Source organism: Ambystoma mexicanum, chromosome 9 (assembly GCF_040938575.1).
Source record: "Ambystoma mexicanum isolate Mex_15411 chromosome 9, UKY_AmexF1_1, whole genome shotgun sequence".
In the NCBI taxonomy this organism is placed as follows: domain Eukaryota; kingdom Metazoa; phylum Chordata; class Amphibia; order Caudata; family Ambystomatidae; genus Ambystoma; species Ambystoma mexicanum.
In genome coordinates this window covers 644,563,826-644,591,189 of record NC_090931.1, presented here as the reverse complement: position 1 = coordinate 644,591,189, position 27,364 = coordinate 644,563,826, and the positions used below count along the sequence as shown (strand labels likewise).

General features: G+C 49.6%; 1 long non-coding RNA gene across 1 annotated transcript in view; it reads right to left on the bottom strand.

Moving 5' to 3' along the window:
* Positions 1-309: 309 nt before the first annotated feature.
* LOC138488421 (uncharacterized) overlaps positions 310-27,364 on the bottom strand; it is a 64,876-nt gene continuing 37,821 nt past the window's right edge. The window contains exon 3 of the long non-coding RNA XR_011274663.1: positions 310-774. This is a non-coding gene — a long non-coding RNA (uncharacterized lncRNA). The remainder of the gene's footprint in view (positions 775-27,364) is intronic.

The window sequence follows — 27,364 nt, the reverse complement described above, 5'->3', positions numbered from 1 at the left end:
CCCAGACGAACCTGGTATGGAGTCAATGCACTGTCTGTGCCGTACAACCCCCTCCACCCAAAAGGGGGCGTCAGTAGCCTGACACAGTTGAACTTGAAATGTGTGCAGGTGGTGGGGGGCGTGGGTGTGTGGGGACTTTGGGGGGAGGGGGTGTGGGTGTGTGGGCATGTTGGGGGAGGCAGATGGGTGTGTGGGATGTTAGGGGGGGGTGGGGTAGTTTGTTGCATTCTGATGGGACCCTGTTCACTGTACATAATTCTGAATCATTTAATACACCTGGTTTGCATGAGAAAAACACATGACTGGATATTGCTTATTGAGTGTCTGTCAATTTATTTCTTAACAGTGCTCAGTGTACCCCATTCAACGTGCTTTGTGTTACCCAGTTCATCAAAAGTAATGTGCAATCAAAGTTTGCCGTTCTACACATCCTTCGTTCACATTGTGCCATGGCCGATATGCATCTTCTCCACCATCATCCTCCTCTTCATCTGGTGGAATCTGGTCCGTGTCAGGGGGCAGAGGTACATTGCACCGGATGCACGTTGATCAGCATGGCACATGCCAACACTATCATGCGCACCTTCTCAGGCCTGTATATGAGTGCCCCACCCGACCAGCTGAGGCAGCAGAAACGGGCCTTCAACAGGCCAAAAATCTGCTCAATCGTGACACAAGTGCGTGCATGTGCACGGTTGTAGTCCTCTTCATGCTTGTTGACTGGTTGCCTGATGGGGGTAAGGAGCCATGACTTCAGGAGATACGCAGCATCACCTGCACAGGAGCAATGAAAAGTGTATTTGTGAACATTGTTGTCATTCCTTGTGTGCAATGCATGTACAGTGTTCATGGTCATATGCCACAGATTCATCATTACTGCATAGTGAGACCCAGGTAAGTGCACTTAGGGATGACCCATGCTTGGGGGGGGGGGTATGTGTGCCATTCACGTGTAAGGGATCTTTCCATCAGGTGAGGCACTCACACCAACGAGTTGATATTGACCATGATCTGCTGACATCTGATGGGTGTGATGCATTTGAAATTCGTACTATACATGTGGAATGCATCATGACATGTTTGCCTGATGTGCCTCATGATACACTGTGGTTTGGTGATCACGTTCACGACTACTTGATGTCGCCATGTACTTGTCCATCACTGCCTTCCCCCATATGACCAAGGCCCAATGGCAATGGTGGTATAGTCCGCCAGTGACGGCAAACATTACTATGAGGGGGCTGGGTGTGTACTGCCATGGTGGAGCAGAGGTACTGTGGATGGGTCCTGCACCACTCGCTCATATGTTAGTGGTGGTAACTGATTGGTGATTACATAAGTTGCCTTGCTTGCACTCATTGCGATTGTAAGTGTTCCTTAGAGATGCCTGGGCCAGTATACTGGTCTGCAGTGTACCTGTGGGGTGGGTGCAGTGACAGAGATTTCCATGTGTGGTAGTTGGATTTGCCCCAGGCATGGCTGCATGTCCCGTGATGGCATTGTGGTGCATCGTGGTAGGCATGGTTCATCATGTCCGATGTTGTGCAAGGTGCATGTGCTGGGGTGGGTGCTGTGTTTGTTGCTTCCATTTATGCACAGCTGTGTAGGCATTCCACATCTGCATCCATTGGGTGTGTTGTACATTCTGCCGAGGTGATTGGGGTCACAGTTTTGCCATCAAGGTTGCTGTGTTCCCCCCTCCCTCCCGGCAACAACCCTCATGCCCCAGCCAGCAGACGGGTTGTCCATGATTGTGTTCCCCCCGGCAATGCCCCTCTTGCCCCAGCCAGCAGACAGGTTGCCTATGATTGCGTCCCCCACCTGGCAACGCCCCTCATGCCCCAGCCAGCAGACAGGTTGCCTATGATTGTTATTCCCCCCCGGCAACGCCCCTCATTGCCCTGTTGTTGGACTCCCCCAGCAGCCAGGTACGTTGTGCAGCGTGTCGTGCCATGCAGTTGATGGCACCAATTACGTTAGGCATGCCTGCCAGTGCATAAAATGCTATTTTGGTATCCTGCACCTCATCCACAGTCCCTGGTGAATATATGTGTTCCCTTCCATGTTTCAGGAGGGCATCTAGCACCTGGTTGAGCACACGGGAGAAACATGGTGTTGTGAGATGCCATGCAGCTGCCCCACAGTGTGCTGGTAGGTGCCTGTGGCAAGGAAGTGCAGCACAGACACTACCTTCAGCAAAGGGGTGATGCCTGTCTGGGTGTTGATGAGGCTTACCAGGTTGTCATGGACGACGTCCGCTATTGTGCATATGGTGTCCCTGTCCAGGCAGTACACTGTGTGGATCTGTGCATGGGTTAGGTCAAATGGACTGGTCCTTAGGTGGCTGCCTGCAGGGTACAACTGCTTGTCCTGGTGGTATGTGGTTGCCCTGTCTTACCCTCCTTCTTCTCCTGCGCCTCTGCTGCATTCCCTGGTTCAATGCCTGCTGGAATAGTAGCAGTGCAGGCACGTCCTCCAGCCCCAGTATAGCAACTGCTAATGGTAGCATTTTGTGTTTGCAAGGTGTGTGGTGTGTGGGTGTGCTCCTTTTGTGCTGTGCCAGACTCCATTTCCTCCAACTGTGCTGATTGTGTGCACATGTGGCAGGTTTCAACACAGCAGATTGTTATTAACGGCTGCCCCGCGATGCCAGTGTTAACAGCGTCATGGTACCCGTTCTTACCGGCATCTGGATGCCGGTAAGCGCATGTCCGTGAACCTTGTGATGTGCAATTGCTCACGGCATGCCATTGTTACTGGCACAGCTACCCGAGCCCATTCCGGGTAGGTGCTACCCGGTCACAACGGGTCCCTGCTGAGGCCGGTAGCACCGGCATTGTGGGTCGTAATGCACCGTTCCGGTAAACGATGCCAGTATTCCCTTACCGGTATCGTTATTACCAGACCGCCAACCTTGTAATGAGGCCCATTGTCTCGGGAGCATAGCTCAGGGCCAACGCACTCGCCTTGGAAACAAGACCATGCAGAGAAACACAGGCCCAGGTCCTCTCCTTTTAACATCTGAAGGGTACCAATTTTTTAAAAGGGCAGACGGTAAGAGGAAGGGGTAGCAGCCTTAAAGGGTTGCCTTTCTTATAATATTAGTAAAATGCACGACTACAGGGTGAGGAAATAGTATGGGATGGGCGCTAAAGGGGAGGCGGGGGGGGGTGCGCCCTGGGAAAAGGTCTGCAAATGTGAAATTAAGAAAGGACATGCACCAATAACAAAATATTTGCAAACTTGCAGTGTACAAAAGCATTTTGCAACTTCCAGATTTGATTTACAATGTTTAGAAGAGGAGTATTCCGTTCCTGTTAAAATGGAATTGAGGCTACGTTTGTTTTTTTTAAATTCCATTGAGCTTTCTTTGTTAAACTATTTTATTTCCACGTTTTCTCATAGGAAAAGGGTTGGGCTTGCTGAAAATGTTTAATATGGGGCCACTTTGGACCTTATTTCCAGGGCCTCTTTTGGTTTCCAGTCCACCCCTTGAACACAGGTGCGTCTTTTCCAAGTAATAGCTTTGGTTAAAAAAGCATGCAGCGATTCGAACTGTGGCACGCTTCTTTTTGTAAGAAAAACATTTGCTTTGCCAAATCCTACTTGTGCCAAAGCACGAACAATGGCTAATTCTCTTCAGTTGCTGGCTGACCATTTTGGCACAAAAGAGACAATCTGCATGCATTTTGTTATCGTTCTCAAAGCTATTTTATCAAAGTTATGCTGTGTGGCTAGCTCATTAGTAAATCCCTGGTCTGAGACACGAGAGCAGCGACTTGCACTTCTCAAGTTCGAATCCCCGGGAAGGTCCCATCATCCTTCGAGGTCGATAAAAAGTTCTTCCCCGTGCCCATGCTTAGAAACCTCTGGGTATTAAGCGTGTTATAAATAACCAATTACAATATAAGAGAACCTCATACAAACATTTCTTATTGATTTTCTTATAATCAAAATCTTATAAGATCTTACATTTTACTTCAAACTTATACGATTTTATAGGAATTCAATAAGTATTTTGTTATATGCATTCTTATAACAATCGTATTATTGTTACGGAAAACCCACTAGTTTCTCACAAATTTTTATAAACTACTAATAAGAATCTTATAAGGCATTTTTGTATGGGGCAAATTATTATTACAAAATGTACATAAATCAGAGGCACACATGGCCTAAAGTGGGCTGGGGCTAGCCAGGGCCGTGCCCTGGCAGTCTCAGAAAAAACGTCTTTGAGACGATGCGCTGCCGGGGCTGCCTAAAGCCCTCGTTATCCCCAGCCAATCAGGGCAGATCCAGACCTTTTTTTCAAAAGCCTGAAATACTTGCTGATGAGAGAGAGCTTAGGGCTTTAGAAAAAAATTCCATAATTGATGCACAGGCTCCCGTGCCTGATGGGGCAGGCACCACAATTATGAAAGGAAAGGCTGCTAAAAGCCAAGTCCTTTTTTTTCAAAAGCCTAAAGCTCTAGCTCATGCACGAGAGCTTCTGGATTTAGAAAAAAAGTCTTGCCTTTTGTTCCATAAAGGTAGCGCTGGTCTCCACCAGGCGTCCCTTTTAATTAAGAGATGCAGCGATCACTTGGGTCATCACTTCATTTCTTAGTTAAAGGGATGCCTGGCAAGGGTCGGCACCAACATTAAGGATTAAAAGGGGAGGGGAGGTGCAGACCATCACCAGGCACACCTGTAACTAAGAGATGCAGGAACAGCACCCTCTCCTCCAAGGTGTAAGGGTCATGATCCCTACAACTCTTGGTTAAAGAGATGCCTGGTGGGCTTTAGCACCACAATTAAAGTCAAAAAGGTGTGGCAAAGACCCCTGCCAGATATTCATTTAGCTAAGAGATGCAGGGATTATCACCCTCGCACCCAGGGGCGCAAGGGTGATGATCGCGGCAAAGGGCTGCCTGGCACGGGGTACCTGCCGGCCATTAGGCTATAAACTCATGCCACTTTAGCCCCTGGAGGCGTGTCATAGGGGACGGTTTGGGCTGAAACCCTGTGTGTTTTGGTGGCCCATTTGAGGCTGCTCTGGTGCAGCTAAAAAAAGTGGCTTTTTTTCAGAGCAAACAGGGAAACGCATACACGTGTAAGTACTAGGGCAAATGCGCAAGCACTACTTGTAGCATTTCGTGCTATGTGTTCAACACCCCATATGAAGTCAGCATGGAGTGTGGAACGCAGAGCATGGGCTGTAGATGGAATGATGCACTAAACGTACCGTTGGGGCATTCGAACAGAGCACCGGGAGGATAGCTCAGGGATAACGTGCTCACCTTGGAAGCAAGACGACACGGAGCACCACAGGTTCGATCCCCGGCTCCGCGCTTAGAAACCTCTGGGTATTAAGCGCGTTCTAAATAACCTATCATATCATATCATATATGAAGGAGCCAGTAGGCTATGATTGAACTTGCTAACAAAGAAGTATAGTGAGCTTACCTGTGTCAGCAACTTTATTTCACTACTGATGGTTTTTATCACCGTTTCCTGACAGTGTGCCACTTCTCCCACTGTTTGACATTTACTTATTTGCTTCTGATTGTTGTAACACGTCAAAATGCACTACAAACACTTCGAAGCAGAAACATCTTTTTTATTTGTACTCGTGATTTATAAACTGTTCGGCTAGAACTTTCCCCTGAGCAAGTTCTCTACTTTGAATCTGCCCCTTTCGATTCAGGGAAATAATAATCCTAATCGTTTGCATATATATAGCGCTACGAACCCTCAAGCATCTGTGTGTGGTGCTCATTTATCGACCTCAGAAGGCTGAAAGGCTGAGTTTGGCCCTGTCGAGATTCGAACCCGTGTCGGCAGGCTCTGCATGGATGTCAAAGCGAGCGCCCTACTCGCTGTGCTATCTGACCGGCAAAATTAGCTCTTCTTCAAGAATTGCTAAATGTACCAGGCACATTTTGGAAACCAGGCACTGTACGCAAGGAAGGGTTTGCGAATCATCACGCCATTGCATATTTCACTTATGTGCCGGCGCAAATTGCGCCAGTTGCAATTGTTCTCCTATTTTAAAGTGAATTAAAGAACCACTCCATCATATCCTTGTTAAAACTATTTGAGAATCAAATCCTCATGTAAGTCTCTAAAGTTGATATTTGTCATATAGCTTTGCCAAACATGTGACAGACATTAATGGGGACTAAGCCTTGGAGCATGTGAAATTCGAAAACCGATTGGCGCAGATTTCTAGGGTGTGTTTTTCGAAGACTTTAACTGCCAAGAACCAATGAATAAATGGCATGTGTGGTACAAGCAGACAACTATATAACATGAAAGCATCATCAGAGAATGCTTCAATGTGCATGCACTACATGTGAGCATGTCTTGCCTCCAGCCAACATTCCCTCCCAGTACTGGTCCCCGTGATCTCGCCCTCACAGATGCATAGTATTGCACATAAGGGGGATCCTTTCACGAACCCCTACCCTGTGATCATATCTCGCAGCGCCAGCCCACACCCTCATGTCGCCCCCCTCTGCCCCTCCTAGCAGGCGCACATTCCTGTAAACTCATTTAAATCCTGTCCTGCCCCAGAGATAGGCTAGACGGCAGGGTTGTCCAACGCGAGGCCTTGAGCGCCGGATCCATGTTGGGTTTTCAGGATACCCCTCATTAATATTCATGAGACACATTTGCATACACTGATTTTAAATGTATGCAAATCTTTCCTCGTGGATCTCCCGGCCCTTGATTCCTGGAATTGGACAACCCTGGGCTAGACAGTAGCCGCTGCCCACTTCGCACGCCCATGCCAGGGATGTGTAGATGGACCTCCTTTCGCCACATACTTGTTATCTCCACATCCTCCTCCTGTCTTCCCAGACCTATGATGGGCCTTCTCATCACACGCTGACCTGGCTAGGCGTTCATCATGCAGATGGTAGATCTCTGTGGTTAATCTCACCAGTCATGGCCATTATATTTCCTGTTCACAAACTACTACCTATCTCTTCAAGTCCCCTTACTGACTTTCTGCGCGATGCTGTGAATAAGAGATGTTATTCTATGGGGTCTTATCTAGCGCTTTCTGTGACAATCTCATTGCTTCTTGGCTCTTGGGAACCTGCAACAGCTGGGATGAGTTGCATTGGGTATATTCCCCAGCGGGGAATATACTTTGATATCAAGTGGGAGTGCGTGTGGAGCCCCAGGTGGGTTCATGCATGCTTGTCAGTGCTTTGAGATTCTGGTGATGGGTATTTGGCATTAAGTGTTTCAGTGTTATGTTGTGATGAGGGATGTGAGATTAGTTAAAGTGCGAGGCTCAAAGGCAAGCTGGAGGACATTTATTTTTTTATTTTATTGTTTAAAGCACAGACCGAGCTCAAGAGCAGTGGAGCGCTGTACAGAGTGTGGCCAGCCGGCATTTGGGCTGACGCACCATACTGTGAGGTATGTGCATCAGTATGTGCGTCCATTGAAATTGGTCCTTGGTCAGGTGGTGTTGAAAGAGCCAGAGATTTATGAAATTGGACAATTGTGGGGGCATTCCGAGCCGACACCGGGATTGAGTTCCAGAGGGTGGGTGCATGACAAGAGAAGGATTGTTTGCGGGTCCTCTCTATGCAGACAAGTTGTGATTCAAGCTGGTTGGCTGATTTCCTGCACGAGGAGCATGTGCCACGAGATATGTGGAGCTTAGCCGCCAGGTACACTGGGGTGCTACTCGTGACTGCTTTGTAGATGATACATGCTGTCTTGAACAGTATCCTGGCTTGGAGTGGAAGCTAATGTAGTTCACGTAGGATGGGCGTAATTCAGTCAGATTTTCATGCTCCTGTAATAAAACGTGCTGTAACATGGTGGACTGCTTTTAGGGGAGCCAAGTGAGCCGGTGGGGGCCGTATCAGGAGAGCATTTCCCCCATCGATGTGCGAGACCACAAGGGCCTGCACCACGGTCTGCAAGTCCTGCGAGGGGATGAAGGGTTTGATTTTTCAAAGGGTAGAGATTCTGAGCCAGGCTATTTGGACCTTCTTGGCTATGTGTTTCTGGAAGGACAGGCTGCTGTCAATGGCGATGTCTAAGGATTTTTCTGAGTCTGAGAGTTGTGGATCAAATCCTTCTAGGCGCATATCACTGAGTCATTGTTGGACAAGTTATTTTTAGTAGGTAGACCGATGAGGACATATTCAGTTTTGGATGGGTTTAGTTTGAGGTAGACTGTCGATATCCAGGTCTAGGTGATGGCTAGATAATCGCAGAGACGAAAGCTGTCCTACACGCTATTTACTCTTATGTACAATGGAGTATCGTCTGCGTATTCGTGGATGGCTATGTTGGGATCTTCGGGGAGAGTGCCCAGAGGTACAATGTGATGGTTAAAAAGGATTGGTGAGAGGATGGAGCCTTGGGGGACTCAGCAGGAGACTTTGAGTTGGATAAAATGCCACAAGTTCATCTGGACAGCCTGCAAGAGAAGTAAGAGATGAACAAATTCAGGACATTGTCGAAGAATCCCATCCTCTGAGCAAGGAGGGATAGAAGCATGTGGTGGTCGATGATGTCAAATGCAGTTAAGAGGTCAAGGAGAACGAGGAGGCATGAGTCACCCTTATCAATGATTTGGAGAGCATCATCCACCACCTGGATGGTGGCTGTCTTCATGCTAAATGGCGGAATCCTGACTGATAATTCATTTAGGGGTGGAGTTGTTTGATTTGTTCGAGTAGTTCTGTAGCAACTACTTTTTCCAAGATTTTGCCAATAAACGGGAGGTTCATAATGGGCCTGTGGTTTTCCAGGTTGTCTGGATCTAGGGCTGTTTTTTTTTCAAAAAGAGTTTGTATGATACTAGTCTTGAGGGTGTCCGGGAATTATCCTTCTGCGAGGGAGGCATTGGTGATGCTGAGGAGCGCATTAAGCGCCGGGCGCGTCAATTGTTTAATGATGTAGGCCGGTATTATATAGTCGGAGTTAGAAGTAGGTTTGAGGGAGGCAATCTTTTTTAGGCGATCCGGGGGAAAGAGAGGAACACATTCAGTCCAAAGGGGCAGTGTGTGTGCAGGGGTGCATGGGATGCTAATGCTGTGAGAGGTTGATTCAATGGTCTCTCAGATTTTGTCTATTTATTCAGTAAAAATATGTTGATTCTGTCGCATTTTTCCCGAGTTGCTGGCACCTCAGGATCAAGTGGCGGTTTGCTACAATGCTTTACTATTTCAGAGAGGGCTTTGCTCCTGTTAGAGGTTGCTGCAATGGTGGTGGTGTAGTAAACCGCTTTGGCCTCGGTAATCGGAACCCTATGGTTTGTACAGAGATTTGAGGTTGGTGAGGTCTCCCGAGTTATGGATTTAGCCCACTGTTTTCTAGGGCTCTGATTGAGCATTTGTTGGAAGCTAGCTCGGGGTGTACCATGAGGAAATGGTTTGGTTTTAGCCTGTGCGCATTTTAAGGGGCATGAGTGTCCACCAGTTTCATAGCAGGGTTGCTGAATAATTCCAGGAGGCCTGAGGTATTCCCTGTGGTGGGGAAGTCTGTAAGGTTTCGATTCTAGCTCATGGACCGGGAAGGTTTTGAATGAGCAGTGTTGATTGAAGGAACATCTAGCCTGACCTTTGTGAGCTGTAGTTGAGTGGGAGACTGATAATGGGATGGGTGTGGTCAGACCAGTCAAGTGGGATAGGGTCTGCACAGGTGATGCAGGGGGTGATTTGAAGACTAAGTCTAGGGTGTTGCCTTTGTTGTGCGTGGGATAGCACAATTTGCTGAAGATGTCTGCAATGAAAGAGTCACTCCTGTGAGGTGGCCTGTAGATGAAGTGGACGGTGATGGATTCCATGTGCAATAGAGGGAACCGTACAAAAATTCAAATGAGCTTGTTCTGGGAGAGGGTATGATGGAACATGGCCAATCGCTCTTGTGGACGATTGCCACTCCTCCTCCTGCCATTCCTGGTCGGTTGGCATTTTGGATGCATTAGCTTTGGCGTAGGAGGACATCAAATGCATGTGTGGAGGATGGGGTAAACCATGTTTACGTGATGAAGAGGGCATCAAGGTTGTTCTACGAGATGAGGTCAGCGATCTCTGCAGTGTGAGCGACTGCTGAGCGAGCATTGCTCAACATGAGAGTGTGTGCGCATGTGGTCCGTAGGTGTTGGATGGAGTCAAGGGCAATATGGATGAGATTCGCTAGGGTGGCTTGCCGGGGCTGCCCAGGGCACTTGGCCATTCGAATCGTGGTGAGAGTGGGGATGGGCTGTGGTGGGAGGAGTCACATTGTGATTAGTTTGTAGGTGAAATGCAGGATAGTGGGTCAAGCCCTTAGGTCTATCAGGCCTGAACAGGCCCAAACCGGTGAGGTCCTTGTTTTTGCCAAGTGCTTTGCTAAAGATCCTGGTGATGAGGATGCCTACAGAGGACTGATTAAATAGGTGGTGGGTGGAGCAACTGAGTGGCACGGCCTGGTCATGTGACCAGTAACAGTGCTGTCTGCCCGGAGCTGGCCTAGAGTCCTTAAGTAGAGGCTTGGACTGCGCGAAAACCGCTGGTCTGTGGAGCAACTGAGTGGCAGTGCATGGTCGCGTCATCAGCAGCCTACTCGGTGTTGTCTGCCTGGAGTTGGCCTAGAGTCCTTAAGTAGAGGCTTGGAAGGCGCAAAAACTGGTAGTGGGCGGAGCAACTGAGTGGCAGTGCAGGGCAGGCTAGTGAAAGTGAGCTTTCCTCCCATACCCTAGTACTATCTGGTTGAGGTGATTCTATGGGGCACTATCACAAGTGCTGTCTGGTCCCCCAGTGCGTAATAGATGGCAATGAGTGAAACAATTATAGAATGACAAACATTTGGTGCATTTACACTTTGCAAATGGGCGTAGAAGTGCCTGCAGAATAGCTTAGTGCATCAGCAGAATGCAGTAGAATTCTCCTACCCGGTACTTGTCAACATGGTAATGTTGGAGTTTGCAATGCGGTGTGTGGTTGGCTATGTCAGTGGAAGGTGTATATAAGGCTGAGTGGCGCTGCGGTTGGAAGAGCTGTGAGGTTATCAGTGGGCAGCCCGGAAGAGAGGTCGGGCAACTGACTCCAAATGACAAAGCATACCTTGCAAAGTGTGACAGAATATAGCTAAACAATGCACAAAACCATGCAAGAAGGAGCCCAGCCAACACACATTCACATCTTCCAGGGTGCGGGAGAAAACCGCCTTCCTAAGGGGGGGCGAGCACTTTCTTTTCCATCAAGAGATCCTCACAGCACTACACTACCCTTAAGAGAAAGGGCCTGCACAGGTGAGTGGAAGAAGACATCTGGAGGCGTGCAGAGACCCGTCATATGAGAGAGAGAGAGAGAGAGAGAGAGAGAGAGAGAGAGAGAGAGAGAGAGAGAAAATCTGAAAATGAAGAGGCCTTGAGGCCTTGTGTCTACACGAAATGACAGTTTTTGCTGAAGCGCAGTGCCGTCTTGTTGTGGCCCAATTCCTCCCCTGCAGTGAGGAAGATATCGGAGGGAGAGAAGAGACAGAAGGAACCCATGATAGAGAGTAGAGCTGCACGGTGGAAAGACAGTGTCCAATGCCTGTGATTCCTGAAAACAATAAGAAAGAGAAGTTTGCCAGGTCCGACGACACGGAGCCCGGCGGGATGGAGGAGGCACCCCCGATAACCCGGGCGGTGTACTTCTCGGTCCCCAGCCCCTCCCTCCCCCTTCTGCGAGGGGGAGGGGGTGGCTGGGGCAGGGCGGCAAAATGGCAAAAGCCGCGAAAGGTATTGCGCGGCAAGAGCCGCAAAAGCCCGCGAAAGGCAAAGCGCGGCAAAGGCAAGGAAAAGCCCGCGAAGGGCAACAAAGGGGAGGAGTTTCCCCTTCATAAAGAGTGGGGTTCCCGCTTTGGGCACACAAACAACTGCAGCCGAGGGACACCCGTGCGCTTTTCACGGGACTGCAGTGGAGGGTTCTTCGTTTTGGATCGCCGCTCTTGGTAGCAGAGGACCGCTCAGCAGTTGGATTTGGAGGATCGCCCAGCATTTTGAGCCCAGCTGATTGGGTAGCGGCGAGTTGCGGCTGAAAGGCGGGGCTGGAGCCCACAATCGAGCGTCTCCGCCCAACGTTTTGGAGCTCAGCTGATTGGGTATCGGCGAGTCGCAGCTGAAAGGCGGGGCCGGAGCCCACGACCGAGCGTCCCCGCCCAACGTTTCGGAGCCCAGCGGATCGGGTATCGGCGAGGCGCAGCTGAAAGGCGGGGCTGGAGCCCTCGATCAAGCGTCTCCGCGGAGCCCAGCTGCGCAATATCATCGCTGCTCGGCGGAGAGGCCAGCGGAGCAGGAAGCCAGGACCGGCAGCCGGCGGAGCAACACGACGGTCTGGAAGCGGCGGCAGGCGAACTTGAAAGGAGCCCGCTGGTGAGCTGCAAGAGCTAAAAGCTAAGCGAGCGGGCGCTGGCTTGACCAGAACGCTAAGTCAAGGGAGGGGGGGGCCCGGCAGCGAGGGAGTACGCCTAAGGGGCTCGGAAACCCTCACGAACACTCGACGCAGTATCGCAGTGGCGCATAAGCTTCCCACGCCAGGGAGCCGGCCCGCTCTCGGAAAGCGCTCACTAAAGTGGGGGAAAGGTGAAGGAGCATACGCAAGCTACAAGCCAGCGGAACCAGCAAAACAGTATGGACATGGAGGCATTCATGGCTATGGCCAAATTGGTCATGGCTAAGCACGGCACCGGCTGGATGGAGGCCCTGAACAGCCAAGCAGGAGGAAGCCACACGGGTGTCACGGAGAGAGAGGGTTCGCCGCTTATGTTTCAGGAGGATGAAGAAGCCTTCATTCAGGAGGAGGAGGAAGTAGTGGGAGAAGAAATGGGGCCAACTGGGAAAAGAAAAAGGGTGATGACGCAAAAAGCCAAAGCTAGCGGAGAACAGGCAACGAACAACAAGAAAGGGAAAACAAGCCTCAACAAGGTGAAAGGACGTGCCCAACAGGTTGAAGCCGTACCGGCACCTGCACCTGCACCTACCCCGGCACCCAGGAACCAGGGAACAACTTACACGCCTGAGGCCAGACCGGCGGCGGTGAGGGAGATTGGACCACCTTCCATGGAGGTGGTGAAAGGTATAGTTCTGCAGTGTATGCAAGCATTGGGAAATGGGGCAACGGGCCACTCTTGAGTGGAAATGTGAATGCTTTTAATCACTTGGGGCACGGGGCTAATGTCATGCAACAGAGGGAAGTACCGCCCGTTCAAACGGGAGGAGCCATGGGTCAAGTAAATGGTGGAGCTTTAATTATCGGGGGGGCTATCACAGGGGTGCACTGGCCAAATGACTTCTCTGGAAATTATGGGTCCAATGTTGGGATCCCCGCACCATTACAGGGCTCTGTGGGTCAGCAAGCAATGGCAGGGAACACGGGAAGCCCGGCAGGGAGAACTGGCTCGCCAGGTAGTGGGCTCTGGGCTGACACAGCAGCAAGCGGGGTGCAGCAGGCCAGCCCGTGGTGGGGTCAAGGGGTTGCTAGTATGGGAGCACCACAGGTCAACACCACGGGGCAAGGGAGTACAGGGGGTGCTATGACCCCATATGGGAGGACCATGCCTGGGTTTGCTCCAACAAGGGTGACAGTGAATTCTTTATCTTGGCACATACCGTCCAATTAAGGAAAGGGTGTGGAAGAAGGAATTTATTGAGATTTTGGAATTTATAGATATGGAGCCAATGGGCAATGGGTTAAAAGAGTTATCAGAGAAGGAGAAGGAGAAAAAAGAGAAGGAGACCCCTAAGACTGAGGCGTCCATCCACAACTGGATTAAAGCCTTTCTAATCTACACCTCTATAATGATAGAGAGGCACCCACAAGATGCCTCATCTATGTTAGCTTACTGCCACTACATCCAGGATATTTATTTAAAAAGGGGTGGGGAAGGCTGGCTTAGGTATGACAGGGCATTTCGTTTAAAGATGCAAGTTTGGCCAGCATTAGCTTGGGATGAGATGGATGTAGGGGGAGTGGTGGACAAGCTGGTACTTACAAAGGAAGGGGGCGAACAGGTCACCAGGGAGAAGACCCAAGTTGTATGGAGGGGCAGAGGCGGTTTTTCCAGGAGGGGAAGGGCGTCCTTTCGCGGGCACTCCTCCTGGAATAACAGAACCAGCTATCGGGGGGAGCGAGCGGAATGCTGAAGGGTCAACACTGAAGAAGGTTGCCCTTTTGGCAAATCTTGCAGATTCAAACACCCAAGGGGAGGGAGCAATAGGGAACATAGCACCTCAGGCAGCGATAACATGCGCAGACCCAGTCCCAAGGGCAAAAGCAAGAGCAAAAAGGAATGAAATGCATGTCCTAATGCCTGGAATTGCAGCACATACGTTTTGTAAGGCATCTATTAAAAATGGGTTACCAACCCCAGTTAACATTCAGGCTATGACTCCATGGTTAAATGTGTACCACAACATTGAGCATGCTAAATTGTTGTGGGAAGGGTTTAGGTGGGGATTCAAGATCCCGTGTGCAGAAAGGAAAAAGGGCGCAGAAGTGCACAACTTGCGGTCTGCCTTAGAGATGCCAGAAGTGGTGGACCAGAAGGTGGCAAAAGAAGTGGAGCTCGGCAGGGTAGCGGGCCCCTTTAGGCAACCCCCGTTCCTGAATATGGTAATATCGCCACTGGGGCTGGTTCCCAAAAAGGAGTTGGGACAATACTGCTTGATCCATCATTTGTCATTTCCAGAGGGGGAGTGGTGAATGACGGGATCAATGAGGACAAATGCAGGGTACATTATGCCTCCTTTGATGACGCGGTCGACATGGTGAGGGCGGCAGGAAAAGGGGCCTTCCTGGGGAAGGCGGACATTGAATCAGCATTCAGGCTGCTGCCCATTCATCTAGATAGTCAGCATCTGTTGGGTTTTAAAATCCAGGAACGGTATTATTTTGATAAATGCTTGCCAATGGGCTGTGCCATTTCTTGTTCGTATTTTGAGGCCTTTAGCTCATTTCTGGAGTTTACAGTCAAACACGAATGCCAGAAGGGGATGGTGTTACATTATCTGGATGACTTTCTGTTCATTGGGAGAGAGGGAACAGACGATTGTCAAGGAATCATGCGGGTCTTTCAGGATTTGATGGGGGTACCACTGGCTGAAAACAAAACAGTGGGCCCAGTGACTTGCCTCACATTCTTAGGAATCAAGATTGATTCAGTAGAAGGGCTTTGCAGGCTCCCCCAGGACAAAGTAGCCAAGTTGAAGGCAGCCATTACGGACTTAAGGTCCAAAAAGAAGGCAACTTTGAGGGACCTCCAGGTCATGGCAGGAAATCTGAATTTTGCAGGCAAAGTCATCCCGGTGGGGAAGGCGTTTGCCAGGAGCATTGAGCTGAAAATGACCGGGTTGACTCATGCTGGTCAACACGTCAGGTTGGGGGCTGATATCAGGGAAGATCTGGCGATGTGGGATGAATTTCTGGACAGTTTTAACGGGGTCTGCATGTGGAGAAGCTTATGCAACAGCAAGGAAAGGCGCAAATTGTTCAGACGCATCAGGGGCCTTAGGGTTTGGTGCTATTCTTGGTGACCAATGGTGTGGAGCGGCATAGCCGGCGGAATGGCATGACCGGGGGGTCACCAAGGACATCACGCTGTTGGAACTGTTTCCCATTGTGGTAGCATTCAAGTTATGGGGGAACAGCTGAGAAACAGCAAAGTGATGTTATGGTCAGACAATCTAGGGGTGGTGCAGATAATTAACCACGGTTCCGCCAGGGGCTCCAAAGTGTTACGATTATTGAGAGAGCTCAACAGGTGCATGCTGAAGTGGAATATTGAAGTGCGCGCTAGACACATCCCAGGGGTACATAACACAGCCGCTGATGCTCTCTCTCGTTTGCAGTGGGAGAAATTTCGAGAGTGTTGCCCGGGAGCAGAAAAAGGGATGACGCCGTTCGATGCAAAGTGGTGGGACATGATTTGGGGGATCTAAGTGCCCTGATTCAGATGGCGTTAGCTCCAGGCACGACCGCAAAATATCAGGCATGCTGGAAGCGGTACCTAAGGTTCAAACAGGAGGAGCGGGGAAGTACCACGCTGGAAATGCCCGTGAGGGCTTTTGTGGGTTGGGGGTGGCAAACGGGTAAAACCAGGTCATGGATGGTACACATCACCTGGCGGCCATCGCCCATTTCTCGAAGCTAGAAGGGAGGCCAGACCCCACCAAAGAGCATTATATTTGTATGGCCATGAAAGGGTGGGCCAGGCAAACAAAACCTAAAGGAGATGAAAGACGCCCCATAGATTATGTCAAATTACAGAGGGTGGTGGCCATCCTAGGGTTGATCTGCCACGGGAAATTTGAGGTAACATTATTCAAGGCAGCCTTCTCGTTAGCCTTCTTTGGTGCGTTTAGGGTTAGCGAACTGATCCCAGAGAACAGGAGCGCAAAAGGTTCAAATTATTTGCAGTTGCAGGATGTACAGGCCTCTGAGGGCGGATTAGCTTTATGGCTGAAAAAAATCTAAAACGGATCAAGAAGGGAAGGGGTGTACGGTGGCGCTACAACCCATTGAAGGGAGCACGGTGTGCCCAGTCGGGGCCGTGTTCGAATTTCTCAAGTTAAGGCCCCCATCTGAGAAAATACACGAGGATGGCTCCTCTCTAAGTCGTTTTCAATTTAAGAGAGTGATGGATATGGCATTGGAAAAAATTGGGGAGAAGGAAGGTGTGTTTGGCACACATTCATTCAGGATAGGGGCAGCGACATCAGCAGCGGCAATGGGAATGAGTGAAGCTACAATCAAACAGTTAGGCAGATGGAAATCCGGTTGCTTTTGGAGGTACATTAGGCCGGAGAAAATGTAAGGGTGACACGCCTTCTTCTTTCTCCCTCTCTATAGCACCTGCCCGGAAGAAGAAGATAGACGTATGGGTGGTGGGACACTCTTTTGTGTCCAGAGCAGGGGCCAGTTGGTCAAAAGAACAAGAGGCACTGACAGCGGGCGAGTTCAGGATTGGGTGGCACGGGGCGCCTGGTATGAAATGGGCACAGTTACAGGGCAAAGTGCGCAAACTTTTGGACAATAGGGGGAAGCCCGACATCTTGATCATTCACTTGGGTGGGAACGATTTAACAAGTTTAGGGAGAGGGGCTCTCATGCGGGAAATGATGTACTCTTTGCAGGATCTGGCAGGTCAGCTAGGGGAAACAGAAATACTCTGGTCAGAAATCATTCCAAGAAAAGATTGGAGGGGTGCTGACAACCAAGCCGCAATAGAAAGATCCAGGCGGAAACTAAATTGTGTGATGGCCAAATTTTGCAAGGGCAGGGGTTTTGGGCAGATTAGACACGGGCTCATTAACCTAAAATCGCCAGAGTTTTTTGCAAATGACGGGGTTCACCTATCACCACTGGGGATGGAAGTATTTTTCTGGAACATCTGTACAAAGATCTTGGAAATGTAGGGGAGGAGCTAAGGGGGGAGCCACGGTGGGCGGAAACCCACACGTGGCGTGGCGGTGTTTGGCCAGACAAACACAGGAGACAGACTCCGGAAGAGCCAGGAGAATGCGGGAAGGGTCTTCGCTCTTCCCAGACCCAACGCCCCTTGGGAGCCTTAGCGGCAGGGGCGGCGGGGAAGGACGATTACGGCTCAGCTTCCCCCAAGGAAACGGCACTCTCCCCGCTCAGGAGCACCTGCAGGGGCAGGCAGGCTCAGATACTACCAAGGCAGGGAGAGTTGGGCCTCCTAATGATCTCTTGGGAAAAGAAAAGGGGGAAGCAGGTTCTTGGACACGGAGTGGTCGCCGCATCTGGCAGACAAAGTTTTTCCACAGATATGTACAGTTTGGTTTTTGTTATATTGTGGAATAAAACTCTGCGGCCTTCTTATGCCAACAAACAAACAAGTCTCATTCTGCACTTTCTGGGGGGAAAGGGCATTGTGAATGGTTATATGTGGGTCACAGGTGGACGGATGCCGGGGTTATGCCAGGTCCGACGACACGGAGCCCGGCGGAATGGAGGAGGCACCCCTGATAACCCGGGCGGCGTACTTCTCGGTCCCCAGCCCCTCCCTCCCCCTTCTGCGAGGGTGAGGGGGTGGCTGGGGCAGGGCGGCAAAATGGCAAAAGCCGCGAAAAGTATTGCGCGGCAAGAGCCGCAAAAGCCCGCGAAAGGCAAAGCGCGGCAAAGGCAAGGAAAAGCCCACGAAGGGCAACAAAGGAAAGGGGAGGGGTTTCCCCTTCATAAAGAGCGGGGTTCCCGCTTTGGGCACACAAACGACTGCAGCCGAGGGACACCTGTGCGCTTTTCACAGGACTGCAGTGGAGGGTTCTTCGTTTTCCCACCCACCAACCCTACGAACAGAGCAAGCAAGAAAGCCTGGTCGTCGGCGTCGCAGGACGGCAAGGCGGTGTGGCGGTGTTTGGCCGGACAAACACAGGAGACAGACTCCGGAAGAGCCAGGAGAATGCGGGAAGGGTCTTCGCTCTTCCCAGACCCAACGCCCCTTGGGAGCCTTAGCGGCAGGGGCGGCGGGGAAGGACAATTACGGCTCAGCTTCCCCCAAGGAAACGGCACTCTCCCCGCTCAGGAGCACCTGCAGGGGCAGGCAGGCTCGGATACTACCAAAGCAGGGAGAGTTGGGCCTACTAATGGACTCTTGGGAAAAGAAAAGGGGGAAGCAGGTTCTTGGACACGGAGTGGTCGCCGCATCTGGCAGACAAAGTTTTTCCACAGATATGTACAGTTTGGTTTTTGTTATATTGTGGAATAAAACTCTGCGGCCTTCTTATGCCAACAAACAAACAAGTCTCATTCTGCACTTTCTGGGGGGAAAGGGCATTGTGAATGGTTATATGTGGGTCACAGGTGGACGGATGCCGGGGTTATGAGTCAGTTCCCACTGGTGGAGAGAAAGTGTACAGTGGGAGAGAGCATGAAAGTAAGCCGCTCCATTCTGGATGCGCTGTCAACTCCCTAAACTTAAGAAAAGCAGGAAAGAAGATGCTTGTCGCAGTATTCCAGTGGGAATAGAGAGCACAAGGGTAAAACGTTGCATTTTGGGGTGAAGAAGAAAATCCCCGAGTATCAGAAATGTGCGTAGACAGAACTTTGAGCCACTGCCCCCTGCTGGAGAGAAGGTTTACAGCGGCAGAGAGCATGAAAATGAGCTGCTCCACTCTGAGCACAGCGCCAAATCCCCAAAGCTCCAGAAAACCCTGGAAAACATTGATACAGTGTTCTTTGGCCAGTGAAAGAGTCCAGTGGGCGAGAGAGAGGGCGCGGGTCCTGCCTAATGCTGCTTCCCAGCATCCAGAGAAACGTAGGCAAATTCCAGGTGTCTGAAAACCAAGAAAGAGGAGTTTGGGACCCGCCACTCTGATGGAGTGAAGAAATCCACTGACCCAGAGACAATGCAACCAAGATCAAGCAGAGGCAGGAAAGCGTCCCCCAACCGTGGTGTCATGTGCCCGCCAATCAGGGGTCACGTGACACACAGGAAAATAAAGGAATCACCGGAACTGGCGTCACTACGCCAGTCTGGGTTTATGCATCGATCAGAGTAGTCCGTGTGTTTCTTTGCTGCGCCCCTCTTCCCCGCGCTGCGCACCAGAGGCCTGCCCTCCCATGGTCCGACTCTGAGCCAGGACCCCCGGGAGGCCGATCATCACACCAACGTAGAGAGCCAAGTTAATATGCCCCGAGAGGTTTTTGTTTGCTTAATACATCTTTGAAATTTAAAATGATTTGTAAGCACATTTTTTTGAGCACCCACTCACACAGGGTAGAAAAGGGAAAATAATGCATGAGAAGGAATAATCCGGCATGAAAAGGCACATGTCCTCCTGTCCACACTCGCCCACGCGCCTCTCTTGGCGGCTGACAGGTTCTCACTCTTCATGCTGGTGTCAAACGCCCCCTCCCTTATAGGTGCATAGCGTATAAGAAGCATCCTTGGACGGCAGTTAAGTGGGGAGGGCTTTTCTCGGGGCACTGCTCCTGGCCACATGTGCAGTGGCAGTGGTTTGGGAGCAATTGGCGTTGGGTTGAGAGAAACCTCGCCCTGGAAATAAATACAGCACCCCACTTTTCCTTTCTTGGTGTGCTGAGGTGAAATGCGGGAGCCACGTCAGACCTCAGCCTGTGTTGCTCGGGCTCCGTGCCCAGTGGGGCCTCCTGGGTCTTTGCCTGCCAGGGCAATGCCTGATGGGCAAAAGATGGCATTTGTCACGCATTCTTCAGGCATTCGGGGTGTGGGTCAGCATTGCTGGTCATTGTTCCCAGATAGCTGCGCCAGTGTCTCCAGCATGCCCCAAACTGCCCTCACATGCAACACACTGGCAGCACTGGGCATAACCAAAAGTGGACACATCACTGCAGCCAGGAAACAGGCACACTGGTTACCCACTAAACAGCGCATCCTCTTCAAGACCCTCGCACTTACCCACAAATGTGTCCTCCAAACCGCCCCTCCTTACCTGAATCTAAAAATACTTCGAACTACATCTACCAGGACTCCTCATTCTAACATGCTAGCAGTTCCCAGATCCAAGAGTCAGAGCAGGGGGAACCAGCTTCTAGCCCAGCACTGGAACGCCCCCACCCCCCAGCACTCAGGGGAGAAAACTCGCACACGGCCTTCCGCAAAGCACTAAAGACCTTACCTTTTAGCTAAAAATGTCTGCAGCAGCCAGATGACAAATATCCTGTATACAATGTACATATTTTTGTTTTGCAAAATGGCACTCTGTTTGTATGTATCTAACCATGTTTGATTACAATAGTGTCTCTGAAGCCCTCTGTAATTAAGCTTTCATGTAACAGCGCCTTGATGCCACCGGGCTGTTTGCGTGCTATACAAATATAAATAAATAACACAGCCAATGGTCTATAATGACCCCCATTAACCTGGCTTCGAGGTAACGCCTTGACTTTGGTTCCAGAAGGTTCCTGCATCTTTGCAGGCGGTTCACCCTGGTGGGGTGGGGGGAGAGCAATCAGTTGCAGAGCAGGAAAGATGAAAGGTGGAGCGAGCAGTCCTCAAAGTGTCCTATGAAGCAGAGTACAGCCCCCCTCAGCTTGGAGGTTGCATCTAGGCTGCAAGAAGAAAAAGCCTAACACTGAAATCAAGGCGGTTGCTCGGCTTTGCTTGACACTGTGTGGAATCAGCAATCCCCCAAAATGATGTGCGATCTTGCAATTGTGGGATCTTTGGCTCCTTACTAGGTACTGAACTCTGCCCTAGAGCACACGAATGAGCCGCTAGACAAACCTGTACGATAAAGTGGTTCCCTTGCAAATGAGAACATTGGTGTTTGACCCCTGGAAGCCCAGCAGCCAGAAATGTGCAGGTTGCCAATGGCTTCCGTTTATCGCACAGACTGAGGGCGAAGTAAGCGCGAGCGGAGGACCACTACTTTTGTTTTCCACTGTTAATTGTGCCACTACTTTTTAGAACAATTTTCACCATTCTGGAACTGTTCTTTTAGAAGCTAAAGCATACCATCCTATAGCAGCTGCAGCTAAGCTGAAGTCTGTTTAACCGCCAATTCAAGGAGTCTGGATGACATCTCTGCCTGAATGACATCTCTGCCTGAATGACATCTCTGCCTGAATCACTTCTCCGCCTGAATGACATTTCTGCCGGGAAGACATTTCTGCCGGGAAGACTTCTCTGCCGGCATGACATTTCTGCCGGCATGACATCTCTGCCGGCATGACATCTCTACCTGGATGAACTCTCTCGGCCTTCATCTGAACTATCGGAGGTCCTTACAACACTAAGAAACGATCTCTCACATCACCCCAGATTTTTGGAAAACTTGTCAAGTTATGTCAGTTTAAGCCCCCCCACCCATTGTACCAATGTCACAATAAAAAACCACCTGTCTGGTATTAGGTTCATTGCAACCACGAACCTCGGATAGGCTGTTTTTCCCTCTGTTTCTTGTAACTAAGTAAGCCCTGCTTGTAACAGCGCCACAATGCCCGAGAGCCGCTTTGTGCACTTTATAAATGTAACAAATAAAATAAATAAATAAATGAAATGCTTCGATGTTACGCCTGATGAAGACCCAGGCCGTTTGCACAGGAGATTTTAACATTCAGTGGCTACATGGGATTTGCTCCTTGATGCCTCTGGACAGGTGTGCAGTTATAGGACGGGCCTTATTGACTAGTTACTGTTACTACTGTAATGCACTCCTGTGGGACCCTTCAGGGCCACAGACTGTTCAGCCCTTGCACTCGGTAGGAGCAGAGGAGATAAAAGATTTTCGGGTTTGAGATCTAGGGCCTTGATATAAATGACCACATTCTATTCATGACAGCACACATTTCTCTAGTGGCAGGCCCCTGTAGAAGCAGCTGCTGGTCAGGCAGGTGTTAAGGGTGGGCTCCAGCAGCGGGAAGATCGGCGAGTAGAGGCAGTCGATTTCACAACAAAGGTAATGTTAAATGTTGAAACTGACTGACCAGCTGAAAGAAATGAATGAAAAACAATACAGTGGGTGTCTCTCTCTGGCCTGTTCTAACCACTGGGCTGTCAACCAGAGCCATGCACAACCCCTTGAAACTACTGTCGCACCTTGCTCACTCCCACTTATCCCATCCCCCGCCAGAGTCACAGTTCCACTCCGTGGTTTGGCACACTGCTACCAGTGAGCGCAGGCAGTCACAGGCAAGCTGCTGTCTGGGGTTGCTGTTGGTACTCTTGTTCAGAGGAGAATTGCCTAGCATTCCGGTGCTGGACTGTCCCAGGTCAGGACAAACACTGATATGTTTGGGACATTTCTCCTCTGGGAAAGGCAGTGAGCTAAAGAATCTGGCTAAGGCTCTCCTAACCGGGACTAATGTCTGGCAGAGGGCCTCCCAGGACACCCCCTTGTTAATCAGCTGCTCTTCATGCCAGCTCCCAGGAGCGCTGCTAAATCCGTGTGGGGGGGGTGGCGGGGGCGGAGGGGGATTCAGGGGAGGGGCTGGTGGGGGTTACTGTCACTGTACCTGGAGCTCCCCACTTCTCTAAAGATACATGTACACAGTGCTCCTGTAAATCTATCAAGGTGTCCTTCCTAAGCTCTGCTGAGGGACAGACAGGAGTGGGGGGGGGGAGCAAACGGGTGGGGGGGGAATCCAAATTGCACAGCAATAATAGTTATTCGGATTCTTCGGCTTTTTCTGACTCATGTTCCCTGCATGGGTGGATCACGAGAAGGGTCTGACTTTCCCAGCAGACATGGCAGTCTGCAGGTGGGTGGAGAAGGGGGGGGGGTGTGGGCGGCTCTCCAGCACAAGGAGTAATACTCTGGTTGAAGAAAACCACCTACTAATCCTACTTTTGCGCAAGACCTGACTGCTCATTCCTGTTGAAAATAGACCCATTTCCTCAATGGAGAAATGGTCACTCATTTTGAAATCTCTGAAACTCCACGAAATGGCGGATTGTGCACGTGCTGCATTCAGAAGTTTGATTGAGGAAAATAATGTTCACATCTCTAAGTCTCAGTTCACTTAAGTTTATTTCTGGCCCGTTAGAGCCTGAACTCATCTATTAAAATATTACAAAAGAACACTTTTCTTCATAGTCATACAATATAAAAAATCTAATCACAAATGTGTGCAAAACACGACAAAAGCTTGCAAAATATATATGCAACCTCTTGTTCACTCGGTATTTCATTCCAGTGGGCAGTGCCAGCTGTTCTTTCTCAATCCGTAGAAGATGCGAATCGGCGCAGTGCAGGGAACATATTGCGCAAACCAAGATGAACAAAGAGAGGTTTCATCCAATTCTTCCGTCCTGGCGCATACAGTGCCAGGGGTACACTTGTGGGAATTTGGTCATTACTGGACCCCTCCAACTTGTGTTAAAATCCACAATCTAAATTGTATTTAAAGGTTTTTTTAAGCAAAGGGTACAAGAAGATCCAATCAACCCTGGAACAGTACCTACATGTTATCATCCCGGTAGATTGTATTTAAACCAGTGCCCTATTCTTCCAGGCCGCTGGCATCAACCCGGACCCAAAACACAGAAGTGCACTGAGCATCTTTTGTGGCTTGAGACACTAGTTCCCTGGTCAACGTGGAAGCCTCACTGGTGAGCTGGAAGTTGGCAAGTATCTACTTTCCTGGTATACACAGGAGCCTCGATGGCGAGTCGCAAGATGGCAAGTACTAATTCCCAGGGTATACTTAGGAGCCTTGCTGGTGGAGCCTCGGTATACTTAGGTGAGCCGGAAGGCGCGAATATCTACTTCCCTGGTATACATGGGAGACTCACTGGTGAGCCGGAAGTTGGCAAGTATCTACTTTCCTGGTATACACAGGAGCCTCGATGGCGAGTCGCAAGATGGCAAGTATCTAATTCCCAGGGTATACTTAGGAGCCTTGCTGGTGGAGCCTCGGTATACTTAGGTGAGCCGGAAGGCGCGAATATCTACTTCCCTGGTATACATGGGAGACTGACTGGTGAGCCAGAAGTTGGCAAGTATCTACTTTCCTGGTATACACAGGAGCCTCGATGGCGAGTCGCAAGATGGCAAGTATCTAATTCCCAGGGTATAATTAGGAGCCTTGCTGGTGGAGCCTCGGTATACTTAGGTGAGCCGGAAGGCGCGAATATCTACTTCCCTGGTATACATGGGAGACTCACTGGTGAGCCGGAAGTTGGAAAGTACCTACTTTCTTGGTATACACAGGAGCCTCGATGGTAAGTCAGAAGTTGGCAAGTATCTACTTCCCTGGTATACATAGGAGCCTCGCTGGTGAGCCGGAAGCCACAAGTATCTACTTCCCTGGTATACATAGGATCCTTGCTGGTGAGCCGGAAGGTGCAAGTATCTACTTCTCTGGTATACATGGGAGCCTCGCTGGTTAGCCAGAAGGCGCGAGTATCTACTTCCCTGGTATACATAGGAGCCTCGTTGGTGAGCCGGAAGCCACAAGTATCTACTTCCCTGGTATACATAGGATCCTTGCTGGTGAGCCGGAAGGCGCAAGTATCTACTTCTCTGGTATACATGGGAGCCTCGCTGGTTAGCCAGAAGGCGCGAGTATCTACTTCCCTGGTATACAAAGGAGCCTCACTGATGCGCTGAAAGGCAGCAACTATCTGCTTTCCTGGTATACAGGACAGCCTCGCTAGTGAGCTGGAAGGCGGCACATATCTACTTTCCTGGTATACAGGACAGCCTCGCCGATGAGCCAGAAGGCGGCAAGTATCTACTTCCCTGATATACAGGACAGCCTCGCTGGTGAGCCGGAAGTTGGCAAGTATCTACTTTCCTGGTATACATAGGAGCCTCGCTGGTGAGCCAGAAGGAGGCAAATATCTCCTTCCTTGGTAGACATAGGAGCCTCGCTGGTGAGCTGGAAGGCGGTGAGTATCGACTTCCCTGATATATGTGGCAGCCTCGCTAGTGAGCCAAAGGTTGGCAAGTTTCTACTTCCCTGGTATACACAGGAGCCTCGATGGTGACTCAGAAGATTGCAAGTATCTCCTTCCTTGGTATAGGATGAGATTGTATAAATGGAGAATTTCTTAAATTGTAAATGGTAACAAGTGCAAGTCAATACCTTTCCAGACACGCTAATGTGGCCTGTATTTCAATTTATTTAAACCAAGTTTTCTCAAGTCTTTAAATGCTCTCTTAACCTGAGTCTGACTTTCCCCATCATTGCTCCGTTCTTCCCCACAAAACCAGCTTTTGACTTCCACATTTTGAGTTGATTTGGTGGTGGTTGTTGCAAGGCATGGTGACCGCTCCTTCGTGTCTATGGCGTGTGTCTGTAGTGACAACTCGGGCGCAGAAGGGAGAGTTGATTGGATCTTTGTTTCACAGCACTGCTAATCACAATCGTGTCTACACTGCCAGAATAATATAGTTTAGATCAAAACATTGAGTAAGACACAAGTACAGCTAATGGTTACGACTACCAGGCTTTGGTCTGGTCAGGTATAGCACACGTCACCATAAATATACCAAATGTTATTATTTATTTATTTAGCATTTATGGAGCACTACGCACCATTGCGCTGTACAAATATCACATCACAGTACAATTAAGGTGAAACAACATGTCTGAACCAAAAGACTAAAGAAGATGAGCCTTAAGAGCAGAGCAAAAGAGAGGATAGGAAGACACAGAGCGTAGAGAAAGAGGGACAGCGTTCCAATGTAAAGGAGCAAGTAAAGAAAAGGAACGAAATCTAGACTGGGCACATGGAAGATGAGGGACCGTCAAAATAAAGAGAGACCGGGAAAGAAGAGAGTGAGAGGGAACGTAAAAGGATACTAGAGATGAAAGATAAGGAGGAGCAAGATTCTGAAGAGTTAAAAAGCATACAAAGAAAATTACATCTAAGACCAGAATGAAAGAAAAGCCATCCAAGCGACGACAGAGAAATAGAATCGCGAGTTGAAAGAGAACAGAGGAGAGTAATAGAAGAATTTAAGGTGGATTTGAGAGGAGTGAATCGTGAAACTGCAAGACCAAAGAGAATGCAATAACAGTAAAATAGGTGAGAAAAGATAAGAGAAGAAATTAGGAGCTTCATTGCCCTGAAGGTGAGAAATGGCAAAGCCTTCCGGATGTTAAAAAGGTGAACGTGAGAGTAAGGAGATATGATGGGGAAAAGGAGAGGTCTGATTCCATGTAGAGGTCCAGAGTACGGGCAGAAGAAGAAATAGGAAGCAAGGGAGGGGGACAGGAAATAGAAGCCGGTGGAGAATTAGGAGGGATAGTAATAGGGAAAAGAGAACCTCTGTTTTAGCATAATTTAACCCAAGTTAGTGGTCAGCCATCCAACAATTAACAGCTAAGAGACAGGATGTCAAAGTGCCAAGATTAACAGAAATAAAAGAACAGAACGAGAGAAAAAGTTGAGTGTCATCAGCATAAAAATTGTGCGGCAGCTCAAATGAAGAGATAATACAAACAAGAGGAGAAGTATAGAGAGAAAAGAGAAAAGCACCCGAGACGGGAACCTGGGGCACCGTATGATGAAGATAGACAGTGGGAGAATGCTTGCCGGCCCAGGACATTGAATAGGTGCAGTTTGACAAATAAGAATGAAACCAGGAAAGAACAGAACCGGAAAACCCAAAAGATGAAAGAGAAGAAAGACGCAGAGCGTGGTCCACAGTGTTGAAAGCAGCAGATACATTAAGTAGAGAGAAGAATGTATAGAATAACGAGCAGAAAGTAACCAGTCAAAAACTGAAAGAAGAGCAGTTTCCGTAGAGTGAAACAAACGGAAGCCAGATTGGAAATGAGGAAGCATGGAATTGTCAGAAACAACAAAAGAAACTTGAGAATAAACCAGTCATCCAAAAGCTTAGAGAGATAAGGGAGAAGAGAGATAGGTCTGACATTAGAGGGGAGAAAGGGATCGAGAGAAGGATTCTTCAGAATAGGAAGAGTGC